Genomic DNA, 13,378 nt, shown 5'->3' with positions numbered 1-13,378 from the left:
TGCAAAGAAATAACAAATATTAGGAATTGGTAATTAAGTTAAATAAATACAATTTTTCAGAAACAAAATCGAAAGGCGACATATAAAAAAGCACGCAAAGAATGGATTAAGGGAAACCTACATACCAAATTTCGTTGAGATATCTCAATTTTTGCTCGAGTTATCGTGTACACGGACAGACGGACAGACGGACAGACGGACAGACGGACAGACGGACGGACAGACAGACATGGCTTAATCGATTTCTTTTTTCATCCTGATCATTTATGTATACATTTGTCTATATCTATCTCGATTCGTTTCGGCTGTTACAAACAACCGTTATGTGAACAAAATTAATATACCCTTGTGCACAAGTGCGCTCGGGTATAAAAAAGTGGCAACAACAAATGGTAAGGCCATAGAAAATGTAGGCAAAGCGTTCCAATGAAGCGCTTGACTGCATAGCGAAAGGAAATCAAAACACAAACATACAATTTGTGCAAAAGCAATACTTTAGCAACAACTAGCAATAGCAATAAACAAAAAAAAAACAAATCACAGAAAGCTCCTCAGCTGTTTAGTTGCAACAAAATATTTGTAGCTAACTATTTACGTGCCAATAAACCCCATAAAATGCGCAGAATTTCAACCAAAAGACTCAACGTACTCTCCGCTGCAACAACAGCAAGTGGTTAGAACAGAATATGTGCATAGCTTGTGGCAAGTATGGAAGTGGTTGCTGAAGTGGATGTACATACATATGTATGTTTGTACATATATCGGCGTATAAGTGCATACTAAGTATATATGTACAGATATGCGACAGTGCCTATTTTGGCCGGCAGCTCTATCGATCGACTCCGTGCATCACTGTTGCGCTTGCGTACGCATATTGCTAGCTTTTCTTTGTTCTTGTTGTTGCCACTGTTGGATATGTATTGTTTCGCACTGGCCTTCCTGTATATATATATATATTTTTTGTGCTAGTTTTCTAGCGTTCCGTTTTTGCGGTATGAGACCTTATAAGGCATTCAAACACGGCCTTCTTTTGAGTTCCGCTATTGTAATTCCTTTTAAACTACCTTATGTATGTATCTTCGTACGTATGATGTGTGTTTATAAATACAAGTCTAATAATTTTTGTAAAATTTGGACAATTTGGATAATTTGTAATCATTTGGATTATTAACTATGATTCCTGGAATCGCTCACACACTGTTGTGGTATCCTCTTTTAGCGCTGGCAAACAATGTGCGATTGTGCTACATATACTTCCGATTGCATATCTCTTACTTTTAATTTGAACTAATAACGATAATTTAGTAATGCCGGAAGCATAAAATAGAGGTAAAAATTTGCCCGGCATTTTAAAAATATTTTTCCGCATATCGGTGAAGGCGACACCTAATCTAGTTCAGTTAATTGTGCGCAATTCGGTGCGCCATCTAGCGGCTACTAGTTCAGAATCAATTTTAATTCCGTATAACCAAACCGCAGCTGTCAACTGACCGGTGCTGATAGCGCCACCTTCAGTTGCAAAAGCAAAATTGCTAGCTGTCAAAAAGTTGCTGCCAAAGTGGCGCTCTCACATTTGTTTCTCTTTTCCAATCAGTCCATTTAAAACTGATTTGCTGGGTGGGTGAGTTTGCCACCTTCTGCGGACTGACATTTATTATTTTATATAAAACACAAATTCTAGTGCAGAAATGAAGCTGTAAAATTATAAAAAAACAGCAAAATTTTAGTCCATAAAGTCTGAAAAAAACCAGGTCACAAAAAGGTGGAAAGCTCAAAATTACTGGAGCAATTTGCGAGTGAAAAAACAAAAACAAGATAATCTTATTGGATTGCAGTGCATGCCAAACGAGAAAAATTTGCAGAATTGTTTGCTTGCGTCCATTTGCTGTGTCGACTCCAGGCTCGCGCTTAGTTAAAGCTAAAATAACTTATCTATTTTAATACAAATATCTTGTAATAAAGTGCTCATCAAATACTATAAAACTGAAGCCATACTCCATTGCGTTATTGTACTCGAAAATCTAATACGCCTAACTGGTACGTGGCAGTGGTGGAGCTGGTGGTGATCGGTGACTAGCCGGCCTTGCATGGCAACGTCACTTTAAGAAGGTAAACAATGTTTTTTTTTCTATAATTTAACGTTTTTCTAATCGTACACTTTTATTTGCATCAATTAAATAAGTATGTATATAAAATTAAGAAATGCCGTTTGTTGCGCTGTGCTAGAGGGCTAATTGTAAGCTGGCCAGCTAAATTCGACGCTCTCATAAACAGTGACTCATTTTAAAAAAATTATCGACACATTCGCTGTTCTACTTAAAAGCAATCCAAAATACACTAAAACGCTTCAAACGGTGAATATCCCAGTAGCTAATTTCAGGAACTATGAACTGAGCCCGGAGTGCCAAAAAATTAAAGGCCTCCAAAACAGCGCTTATTATTATAGGACTTAGTTCGGTAGGCCTTCTAGAGAAGGGTCTTTTAATGCTGCTTTTTTAATTCAAACAAATATTTGGGGCATATTCGCAGTCGAAATTAAGTCGATTCTAAAGTTAGTTGTACCTTTTTCTACAGTTTTGAGTATAAATACCTCCCGATCTTTTATAGGTTCATATCAAAAATGTCTTAATATACATACTGAAATTCAGTTGCAATGCTGAATAATAATATTATAAATAATATTATATTATAATCTTCTACATAAATTGTAAATCGGAAAACCCCTTCTGGTAGGCTTACAGGGATCCCTTTCTCAGCCTTTCTTGGGTAAGCCTTCAAGTATGGCCCCACTTAAAAAGACCGCCTAATTATCTTCGGCGATGTACCTATTGCAAAGTAATTTATATCAGACATATGGAAATGTTGAATAATTTCTCAAATCCGCGGATGTATGTAAATAGGTTTTAAGATAAATATGTTCAGACATACATATGTATGTACATATGAAAACAAATAGCAATGGCAATACATGTTTATCGCAAGTATCACCAATCACGTTTGTTGGTGATTGATAAGAAATGACGCCACTGCCCTTGTTGAGTAATTGAAAAAATATGTGTTTAGCTGGAGGTTTGCAGAACACGCCATGACAAGGTCTTTGTTTTCATTTGAACTGACTTCATCATAATATAAGTGATAAGCCCGGGAACGATAAGCCAGCGAGTGCAGCTAAAATGCCAGTATCCACTCTCGATTTCAAAACAAATTAATATTTTTTCAGCATAGCAGTTAATCGGTATGGCTAGGAACCTAAAATGCCGTTAAATATCAAGATTTTTATTTCAAGATCATTGCAAAATCGGTATTTCCCCATGTTTGATAAAGAACATTCGTTAAATTTACATTATTTTTTCGATCAAACCTAATGATTACATACTATGCGATTGCTATTTTTTTCAATCAAAAATAATTGTTAAATTTGGATTTCTATTTCTTCGATTATTTTGACCATTTTTATTGGAGACTGAGTCCTTACTAAATTTGTTATGATCTACAAAATTATATTAAAAAAAAAACGGCAATAAAATGACCGAAACAATAAAATTCAATATATATGGTTAAATTATGAATTTTATTACACAGATTTTAACCGTTACGGCCAACGTACCTTTTGCACTAATTTTGAATGCAGAAGAGCTGTTGATTATTTCTTTAAATTTATTATGCTTATGCAAAATAGTGTTAACGATTTCTTTTTTCGCTGTTGCAGATAATAGCATACATTTTTTCGCATAATACGTTTTAACTTTTCTGTAAAACTACTAATTTTTATGCTGTATTGAGTGATCTTACAATCGAAAAAATGAATGAATTAAGTACTTTGTAAAGTATCAGTATATTCCTTTTGTAAAATATGTATGCATGCTTATTTATACACAAAATTGAAAAATATAAATCTTTTGCTTAATAAATACATATTGTTACCTAAAATAGAAAGGCCCTATCTCACATCATTGCTGAAATGCAAACAAAGCGTTGCTAACTAAAAATTTGTATGGTATAAAACGATCTGGGGACTTATAATTCAATGAAATGCATCATACTTATTAGTTGCTTCACTTTTCTCCGACACTATTTTTTGTATTAAATTCCAATTCAAAACTGCGTGAAAATTTTTCAAATTTCATCGCTCTAAAAATTTGCGCAATCTTGCTGCTCAGTGAAGTTTAACTTCAAATGCTCATCAGTTTTCTTGTTGCTGAGTTATTGCAAAATAATTTAAACAAAAAGTTAATCAAAATCAAAGAATTTGAAAAACCGCAAAAGCATTACTATACACCAACTATATGTATGTAAGTATGTATGTGCATTCAATATATGGATTCATTGGGTCGCTTATAAGCTGTTGTTGGCCACTTCGACACGCATGACCGCCACAATAGTCTTGTCTAGGCCGGCGCTATTTGGGAGTGGTTTGCGGCGCCTAGGTTTGGTTGTTCAGTGCAAAAATGTACATACATACATACATATGTCCATTATTTAATTGAAGTTAACATTTTTGCATAAATATAGCGTGTTGCCATTTCATTAAAAGCATTGCGTGTGCAGCTACTCATAGCACAAATTAAACTTCCAATGAGTGTGGGTGGTGGGGAAATATGTAGCCATCATGTGTATGTGCATGAAGTGCGCTAAAGTATACTCTTAAATACATACACTACATAAGCATTCTCCAACGAGGTGTGCTATGACATGTGGCCATAAATTCTATTTATTTAATGTATCTTAAACATGCCAATCTCTTTGGTCTGCCACATTCGATAGCTTTTTTGTGTTGCGTCGGTTTATTGGCCTGCTTATGGGCCAATCGATGCAATTTTATATTTTTTTTTGCTTCTGCTCTTTGTACGCTGAATACTAGCAGTGATAAATTGTTAGTGCTTTGTCGCAGTCAGTGGTCCCATGGCGTCTGTTTGAGTTTTTTTTATCTGCTGCAAGGTAAGCTCTCACGCCATGACTCACCAGCAAATGTGTAAACTGATACTGGATATCTTTTATTTAGTAAAAATAATGATGCTATATTAATGTTTAAGTAACCATTTTCATACTAAAAATTTCTATTAATTGACTATGGAGTAGATCGTTTGAAATGTCTTTACTACAGGATAACTTTTTCATTTATCTTTGCTTTATATCGTTTACGCATTTTATTGCTCATTTACTAAAATATACTTGGATTTTTCGACTTCTCGATTTTCTTTTGGTGGTTTATTTTATAATTCGGCGTCTGGAAATCTTTCCTTTTTTGTTTTGCTTATTGTTGGTTTCCTTTGCATACAAATTAAGCCACTGGGTCACCAAGTAACGTGGCTTCTTTTGTTATGGCTCCATGCGGCACGCAATTTCGTGTATTTCGTTTACCAAAAACTGGTACGTTTATACATACATAAGTATTTATGTACATTTTTAGGTATGTAAATATGTATGTATGTATGCCTCGCTATTATCCAATGTTGTATATAACTATATAGTTCGTAATTTGAATGTTTAAGTAAGTTTCAAGGCTAATTGCAAGTAAATTTGCTTTTTCATTCAGATTGTTACAACACTAACACCATTTTCAAATATATTTTGAGGTGGGCCAGGCTTGGGAAAATATACCTATGTTTAAGTAGGTACATACGTTTTACGTTTTTTGTAGAATCATAAATTATAAAAAATCAGTATGTATTTGGCGCTAACAGATTTTTCTAAGTAGCGAGCTTATCATTCAGTTTGTCTGGTGCGTCTTAAAATTTTCATAACAATCCCACAAAGAGTTTTTGGGCAGTGACAGCCCTTTGCCAGACATAAATCGGGGTCATTCGGGTTAAGTACGGCTGTCATGGAAACGTCGAGGCTTTAATATTGCCCGTCGGACTACGATCGCCTCTTGTTGTTGTTGTTGTTGTTGTAGCAGCGTACAAATTCCCCAAAGACTTTTTGGGGAGTGTTGCTGGAGTGACAGTCCTTGGCCAAATATAAATCTGGGTCGTTCCGGTTACGTAGACCAGACTGTCGACTTCTTCTTTATTAGCGCTGTAACCGCCTAAGCGATTTTGGCCGAGTCCAACGCCAGTCATTTCTCTTCTGTGCTAACTGAGGCATTCCTCCTCTTCTGTTACCAGCACCGCGGCCCGCGTTGAATACTTTCAGAGCAGGAGCGTTTCTATCCATTCGAACGACATGGCTAAGCCAGCAGAGCCGCTGAATTTCAATTCGCTGCACTATGTCTATATCGTTGTAAAGCTCGTACAGCTCATCGTTAAATCGTCTGCGGTATTCGCCATCGCCAACGCGTAAAGGTCCGTAAATCTTTCGCAGAATCTTTCCCTCGAAAACTCCAAGAGCCGCTTCATCAGATCTTTTCATTCTCCATGCCTACGATCGCCTGACCCAATTAAAAACTTGAGGGAACAGATTTTTGAGTTACTACAATTTATCCATTCTATAGAATAAACAACGCTTTGAATGAATGTTCAGGTCAGCGTGGTTTTACAGTTGAGAAGTAAGCAGCATAGCAATTGACTTATTGAATGACCCTGTTAACAAAAAAAAAACCATGAGAATCCACACAAAAACGCTTTTGTAGCACATAGTGCAAACTTTTACCAACAGCCGTTACATTTGCGACTTTTACTTTTTGTTGCAAATGAGAAAAAGAAAATATAAAATACTGAAAAATATTGGCAAATGAAACAAAAAGAAAACAAAAGCTTGCAACTTTTACTTTTGTTGCGGCGAATGCCACTGATTTTGACACATTTTTCTGTTGGAAATGTGTGATTAAGTGCATTTGTGGTTTTGTTGGCAGTTGAAATTTAAAATTTTACTGAAATTTCGCTAGCTATAAAGCAATTAAAATTGGTTGGCACATTTAAATAAATGTACTCGTATGTACATTAGACAGTATCACCTTACAAGCAAACAAAAAAGGTTCGCGCATTCCCCTAAGTTTAACGTATTTTTGCAAGACAATTTCGATATTATTTTTTTTTTTTTCTCGCAATAAATAATTTGTGTAAAGAGTTCTACTGCTATAATAAAAATACTTCCTTAGCAAAAGTTAAATGATTTTTGGCGAGCTTTAATTTACTTACATTATAGAAGATAAATAGTTAGTCTGTTCCAATAGCAGTCCGGTTTACAGGATTTAGTCAGAAGTTACAGGAAGTCGTTCCTATTGACATAAAACCTGTAAGTGGGAACACTTTTGAGAGAGTAACTGAGCAACTGTTCCTAGTCAGAAGTTACAGGATTTAGTCCGGAGTTTCTTTTCCTGTAAGTTCATGAAAAGTGTCAAACGATCAGCTGATTTCCATGTGCAAGCAAAAACAATAAACGGTGAAAGCAAAGAACCTTATATTTGAAAAAAAAATGGAAGTAAACAACGAAATGTTTGAATATGTATAGATTTTAATAATTATTTAGTGATTTTCAGCTAAATCAGTGTTGTACAAATGACATGTAAACAACCCGACTGACGTNGTATTTACCTACATCTTAAGTTGCAAGTATCTTTGGTTTCATTTACATATCTAACCAATTGTTGTTTGGTCATAATAACCAGCCCATCTAACTACTCAACTTCGTAAACAAAATAGATACGTAAAAAATAGTGAATGTGACACGAGCATCACTACAATCACAGGTTCAACGTCCGGTCGCTCAATGAATGTGGCTATGGTCAGCGTGTGTGAAATTATTTGACTCCACCGTCCAACGATAGGTAGTGGGTTAGCCAACCAACGCTCCTCACTCACTCACTAGCTGGACTATGTGAATCAAGTACGTGCATACATACACTTGTACGTCACTTGAGCTCACTACAGCGAGACTTGTTTATCTTGCAGTTAGATAGCTTCTTTGGCCAAATCTATGTATTGTTTTTTTCTAACGAAATACTTAAGTTTTTTAGGTTAACTGTCTGGCGGGTTTCTTCAGCCGTTAGGCATTTCCGATAGTGGTTAGCTTTGAGGTTAGAGTTAGTAAGTGTCTCCGAGTTTTGGTGGGCATTTATGCTTTGCTTTAACATTTACTTTCCCATAGCTTCACTGTCAAAGGTTAGCTTAGCCATAATTACTTCATATCCACATGTAAGCTTATACACTTGTAGATATGTATGTGTGCATGTGCATATGAGCATCCATATGAACAACACTGCAGCGGATGTTGTTTATCTGCTGGGGAGAAATGTATTTAAATGCATACGTTTTTGTTGTTTCATACTTTGACTCAAGATCTTTAAAGTTGAAAATTTACAAATTGAATTGGTTCTTCTTCACAACTTTGTTGGCAACCGGTTGTAAGTATTTAAGTGTTTATTTTTAAGTTTTCTTAACGTCATTCTTCGGACGTTATTGTTGTTGTTGTTGTTCTTTTTTATACTTTAAGAAAGTTGTATAGTGAGAATTTTAGCTCTTTGTTTTGTAATATCATTCCTCTCATAACAAATCTGCATACTTAACACATTTGGATAAAGGCTGTTTTGCATCGTTCAACGTTGTTTGTTAATAAAAAGATTTTTGTTTTTCGTTTTAATACGTTTTCCGACGCGAGTCACCAGCTTAGCCATCGACTCTAGACGTCAGTGGAAAACGGTTGCTTGCGGTGATCGGTTGGCTGCTTGGTTGAATTGATGTCTTTTTATTTTAACAATTTCGCATGTTAGATGCTCGATTGGATTCAGTGTTTTCTTGGGCAGCGGTAGTGACTGACAGTTGGTGATTTGTGTCTGTGGTTTTGCTTTGAAGTTGCGGCGCGGTCGAAAGATTACAATTTTATTATTGCTTTGGTTCCACATAAATCGTAAGTTCATCAAATAGGCGTCTGTTGGTTTTGCATTTACCGGCCGCCATTGTTTGTAGAAGTAATAAGTGTGATATTGATATTACCCTGTTTATATACTTAGTGTGTAAGTAGGCCTAATTGCAAGTCTAACTAAGTAACTAAATGTGGCCACCTCTTCCATCTGCCGTTAAAAGCGTTCCACTTCAACTAAGGCAATTTCTTATGGCGGCTGCATTTGCCACAAATAGCAAATTGTAATTTACTTTGTTACAGTCTTTGCATACATGCATACATACTTCCGCAAAATTCAATTTATTGCTTTATTGTTAGCAATATTCTTCTCCCTGGCGTGGGCACAGAAATACTTGACAAGCACAGCAGCAGCAGCATCAGCAACTTTGAAATGACGCAAGTCAAACGCCGTACTTAATGCATTTGAAAGTGCATATGTAAGTACATACATATGTGTGCATACGTATCGACTGGAAAGCCAAATTGGCTTGAATAAGAATGCTAAAAATACAATAAAAATCTTGAAATGAGGCGGTGTAAAAAATATTGAAGACCTTACTAAGCACGTATATGGTTACAACAATTTTTATATACATAAGTAACTAGTGATGTGAAGATGACGAAAATCAATAAAAGCAATGTGCGGTTCCGTCTTGGTATCAAGGACGATGCTAATAGAAAATTAAAAAAAAGGGATTTGTTTGTAAAAAAAGGCGTGAGTACCAGGTACTCATGAAATTTGATTTGAAAACATCTGTGTCCCGAAAACGTCCTGATCTAATCTCGAACCAGTCTCGAAATGGTTCCGAACTAGACCCGAAAAGTTTATAATTGGTACCGAAAAGGCCCCTAAAAAGCTGTAAACTATCCCCAAAATGGTTCCGAACCAGGCCCGCACTAGCTCCGAAAAACTAGGTCTGAACTAGTCCCGAAACGATCCCAAAAAATGTCCGAACTAGCCCCGAATAAGTCCTGAACTAGACCCGAACTGGTTGTGAACTAGTCTCGAAATGATCTCGAAAACAGTCCCGAACTAGTTTCGAAATGGCCAGAAAAAAAGCCCCGAGCAATGTCAATGAGCAGTGTTTGTTAATTTGTACTACTGCTGAATTCATCTTGATTTACACAAATTTTGCCCATACCGAGAGCAAAGATGTGTACACATCAGAAACTGAACCAAGTTATCATTACAAACGTATTTCGCTCAGAATTAATAAATACATTCTGGGTAGTTGCAAAGCGGATGAACTTGCAAGGTCAAGACGATAAACTCTTCTCATCAAGCCAATACCAATTTCCTCGATTTGCCATCGAAGAAGATGAAATGCAGAGCCAAAGTGTGGGATAGAGCGCTAAATCTTACCGAGGCTTAAGAACAGAACCCACACCCTAATAAAATCGGAACGCCCCCAACACCGGCTGGTAATAGGTATCATTTCTGGCCACTGCCCCTTGAGAGGGCATTGAAAGCCATTGCCACACAGATCAGCGAGAGCTGAACCAACGTTGACGATGTGATAGGGCGATACTTGCCCCAAGACTCGAACGAAGAGGTGAATAGCCAGCTATCTGTGCGCACGTCAATCATCCGGGGAATTCCGTAACGCCAAGGCGGCGTATTCTCCCCCACACGGCATGGTGAAATTCCTTCCGCCGCCAGCTGGCCTCAACTTAGTGAGCTACGCTGATGATTGTACGATCATGGCAACGGACCTAAGCTTCGTCAGCCTTTGCCGGAAAATCACTGACTATCTCACCAATCTTTCCAATTTCTTCACTGCCAGAAAACTCAGCATATCCAGCAATAAATTCCACAAGTCGCCAGGAGAGCCGACAAGGAGACCATGCTCATAGTATACAAAGCGATTAGCCAGTCGGTTACAAACTACGCAGCGTCAGTGTGGTCGACATGCCTACAAAATTTACAAACCTGCCAAAACGCAGCTATACGTGCTGCCACTTCATTTAGCTGGTGTTAAATTGCGACTGCGTTATTTAGGCAGCTAATCGTTTCTCGGCGGCGGTCATGTAATGTCCCACTGTAATGTTTAAAGTTTATCGCCTTTGCTTCTGCCATTCTAAATAGCAAAAATATCGGTAATTGTTTGCTTAATTACGTGAGTCGAATCAATAATAAGATGATTACACTTTCACGATTGGACAATGCGTCATAAAAGCTTTTATAAGCCGGGAGTGTTGACTTGTTTTTTTTTTTTAATGTCAACTTTTATTTATACCACCCTATATATGTTTATATGTATCTACTGTGTGCATATGAACCTTATAGTAGATTAAAATGTATGCAAATAAAAGTACTAAAATTGCAAATGTCGCTTACAGTGCTGGACGACAGAGCAAATGAAATGTTTTACAAAAACAATTATTGAAATTGCATTGAGAAGTTATATACTGCGTGTGAGTCAATAAATCAAGAAGATTTTCAATTATAGTGGCAAAGCACATACAAACATACAAACGTATAAATGCACTATATTTTAATAAGGGCATACAATAAAATAAAAAACATTTAAAATGTACACATGTCCCTTGGACTTTGCTTACTGTGAAAGTATATTTGCATGTGAAACTGCTTATGTATGTATATAGACACATATGTACATCAGGAAGGTCCAAATTTTTTTGCTCAGCCACCACCCAGTATTAAAGAATATCGAAAATAATGAGACTCGTACTTTTATACCTTTCATGAAACTTTGCAAAACATCCAATTCCAAATATTTTCCATTAAGTCTAGGTCCTTTGAATAAGACGGACTCTGAAAAAATTACGAATTTTCTTAGTTATTCTCGGTTTTACAGCTCCTGAAGTGCGAGTCACTCAGTCAAAGCTCAGCTAGACATAGTTATAATTCACAATTGATCACATTCTGGAGTAAAGTGTCCCACCAGTCCCAATGCAATGGCCCTTAAATTAAAAAACAGCAAAAAATTAAATAAGATAAGTTTCTAAAAATTTAACAAGAAAATGAATAAATAAAAAAAGGTAAAAGAAAACTTTCCTTCCGTAGGACTCGAAATCGGATCTCTAGAATGGCACGCCAGCGCTTTGCTCACTCAGCCATTGCGACTGTTAAGGCACTGCCGGCAAAAAGATATAAATACTTATTTTTATATTTGATTTCAAACTGAACGAAAAAAGTAAGTGATGCCACAAAAACACAAAAAAGCGCCGCAACTGTGGTCATACTTAAATTTTTCATTAACTAATGAGCTCTTAACTCTGAGAAACAGATTTGATGATCGTACCGTTAAGTACCCGTTACAGCTAATTTAATGAATATTTCTGAGTGCGGCTTTAAGGGCCGCTTATCAAGTAAGTTTTAAAATTTATCTTCTCTTTAAACAGAAATGTTGTTCTGAAAAATTTGTTTGAAAGGCAGATAAATTTAAAAAACTACTTGATAAAAAACGCACTAAATAAATAAACAAAACACATGCAAAACTTTAAAGCCCTGGCCGTATCATTAAAAACATGTGATCCGCTTTCAAAACAACCGGGTTTCTGTTCATTTTCCATTGATGATTTTCTTGATTTTTAGACAACCCTAATGCAGAAACATATTCAGGTATGTATTTGGGTGCATATGCCAGCTTGTACCGCTGTATAATTACGATAAATATTCTAGTTGTCATCGTTGGGTTCAGCGGGGTGCGAATGCTTTTTACTTTATACATATGTACATATATGTATTAGAGATTGGCACGGCATATCGGGAGCCGCGGGCCCGCGGGACCCACGGCACTGATTTAAAAATTGCCGGGATGGGCGGTATCGGAAAGGTCTTTAACAATTTTGCGAGCGGGGCGGGACCAAAATTTTTCCCCGATAAAACTTGCAACCTCCAAAAATTCATAAGTTTCCTTAAAAACGTTTTAAGCACTTTTTTATGTTTTATTGAGCCGAAAACGAACAGCAAAGCAAACAAATATTCGAGGATGCCAGGTCTTTTTTTGTTTTTTTTTTTGTTTATTTGCATAAAAATATTTTTAAAAAATTTGAACGGTATCGGCTCTTCCGATTTAGACTTGGTGATGCAATCTAATGTACATATATACATATTTGGGTAGAAGTGAAAACACATCCATATACATACGTATGTGCAATTGCATGGGTTTCTTCTAGCATCCAGCTTTGCATGTCTCTATATGTATGTAGGTCCGAAATTTGCACTTTTGATTTATCATTTTGTATAAATTTTTACTTGAGCTAATTTACTGCACCTAAATTTAGCGTTTTTGCATGGTGAATGCTTTGCATAATTGACACACTGGAAGTGGGCTTAAAATTCGGCTAGCTTTAAAATGCAGAAACAATTTCGTTATGTAGAAATAAAAAGAAAATTATAATTTGTTTGCGGTTTCGGTAGTGGTGGATACTTTGCTTGACAGCTGTTGCGCCTCTGCGGGCAATTCCAAACGCCTTAGTGCATTTCTGCCAATAAAGAAGCCCATTTATAAAAAAAAAGCTACGTATCAGCTGTTGATAAACGTGGTTAACCAGACTTCATAGTTGATAAAATTACCGAGTACTAGCAGTTTACCAAAACTACCGAAATGGTTGTGAATACCCCTTTTAT

The 13,378-nt window shown here is 36.4% G+C and overlaps 1 protein-coding gene across 3 annotated transcripts in view; it reads left to right on the top strand.

Annotated features, from left to right (window-relative positions):
- The first annotated feature begins 1,692 nt into the window (after positions 1-1,692).
- LOC108365462 (COPII coat assembly protein sec16-like) overlaps positions 1,693-13,378 on the top strand; it is a 34,834-nt gene continuing 23,148 nt past the window's right edge. For all 3 annotated transcript variants that reach the window (XM_017619490.1, XM_017619493.1, XM_017619491.1), the window contains exon 1: positions 1,693-2,109. The gene's annotated coding sequence lies outside the window, so the exon portion shown is untranslated. The remainder of the gene's footprint in view (positions 2,110-13,378) is intronic.

The sequence above is a fragment of the Rhagoletis zephyria genome, unplaced genomic scaffold, assembly GCF_001687245.7.
Source record: "Rhagoletis zephyria isolate East Lansing unplaced genomic scaffold, Rhagoletis_zephyria_1.1 Rzeph_scaffold_01879, whole genome shotgun sequence".
Classification (NCBI taxonomy): domain Eukaryota; kingdom Metazoa; phylum Arthropoda; class Insecta; order Diptera; family Tephritidae; genus Rhagoletis; species Rhagoletis zephyria.
This window is presented reverse-complemented; position numbering and strand designations above follow the sequence as displayed.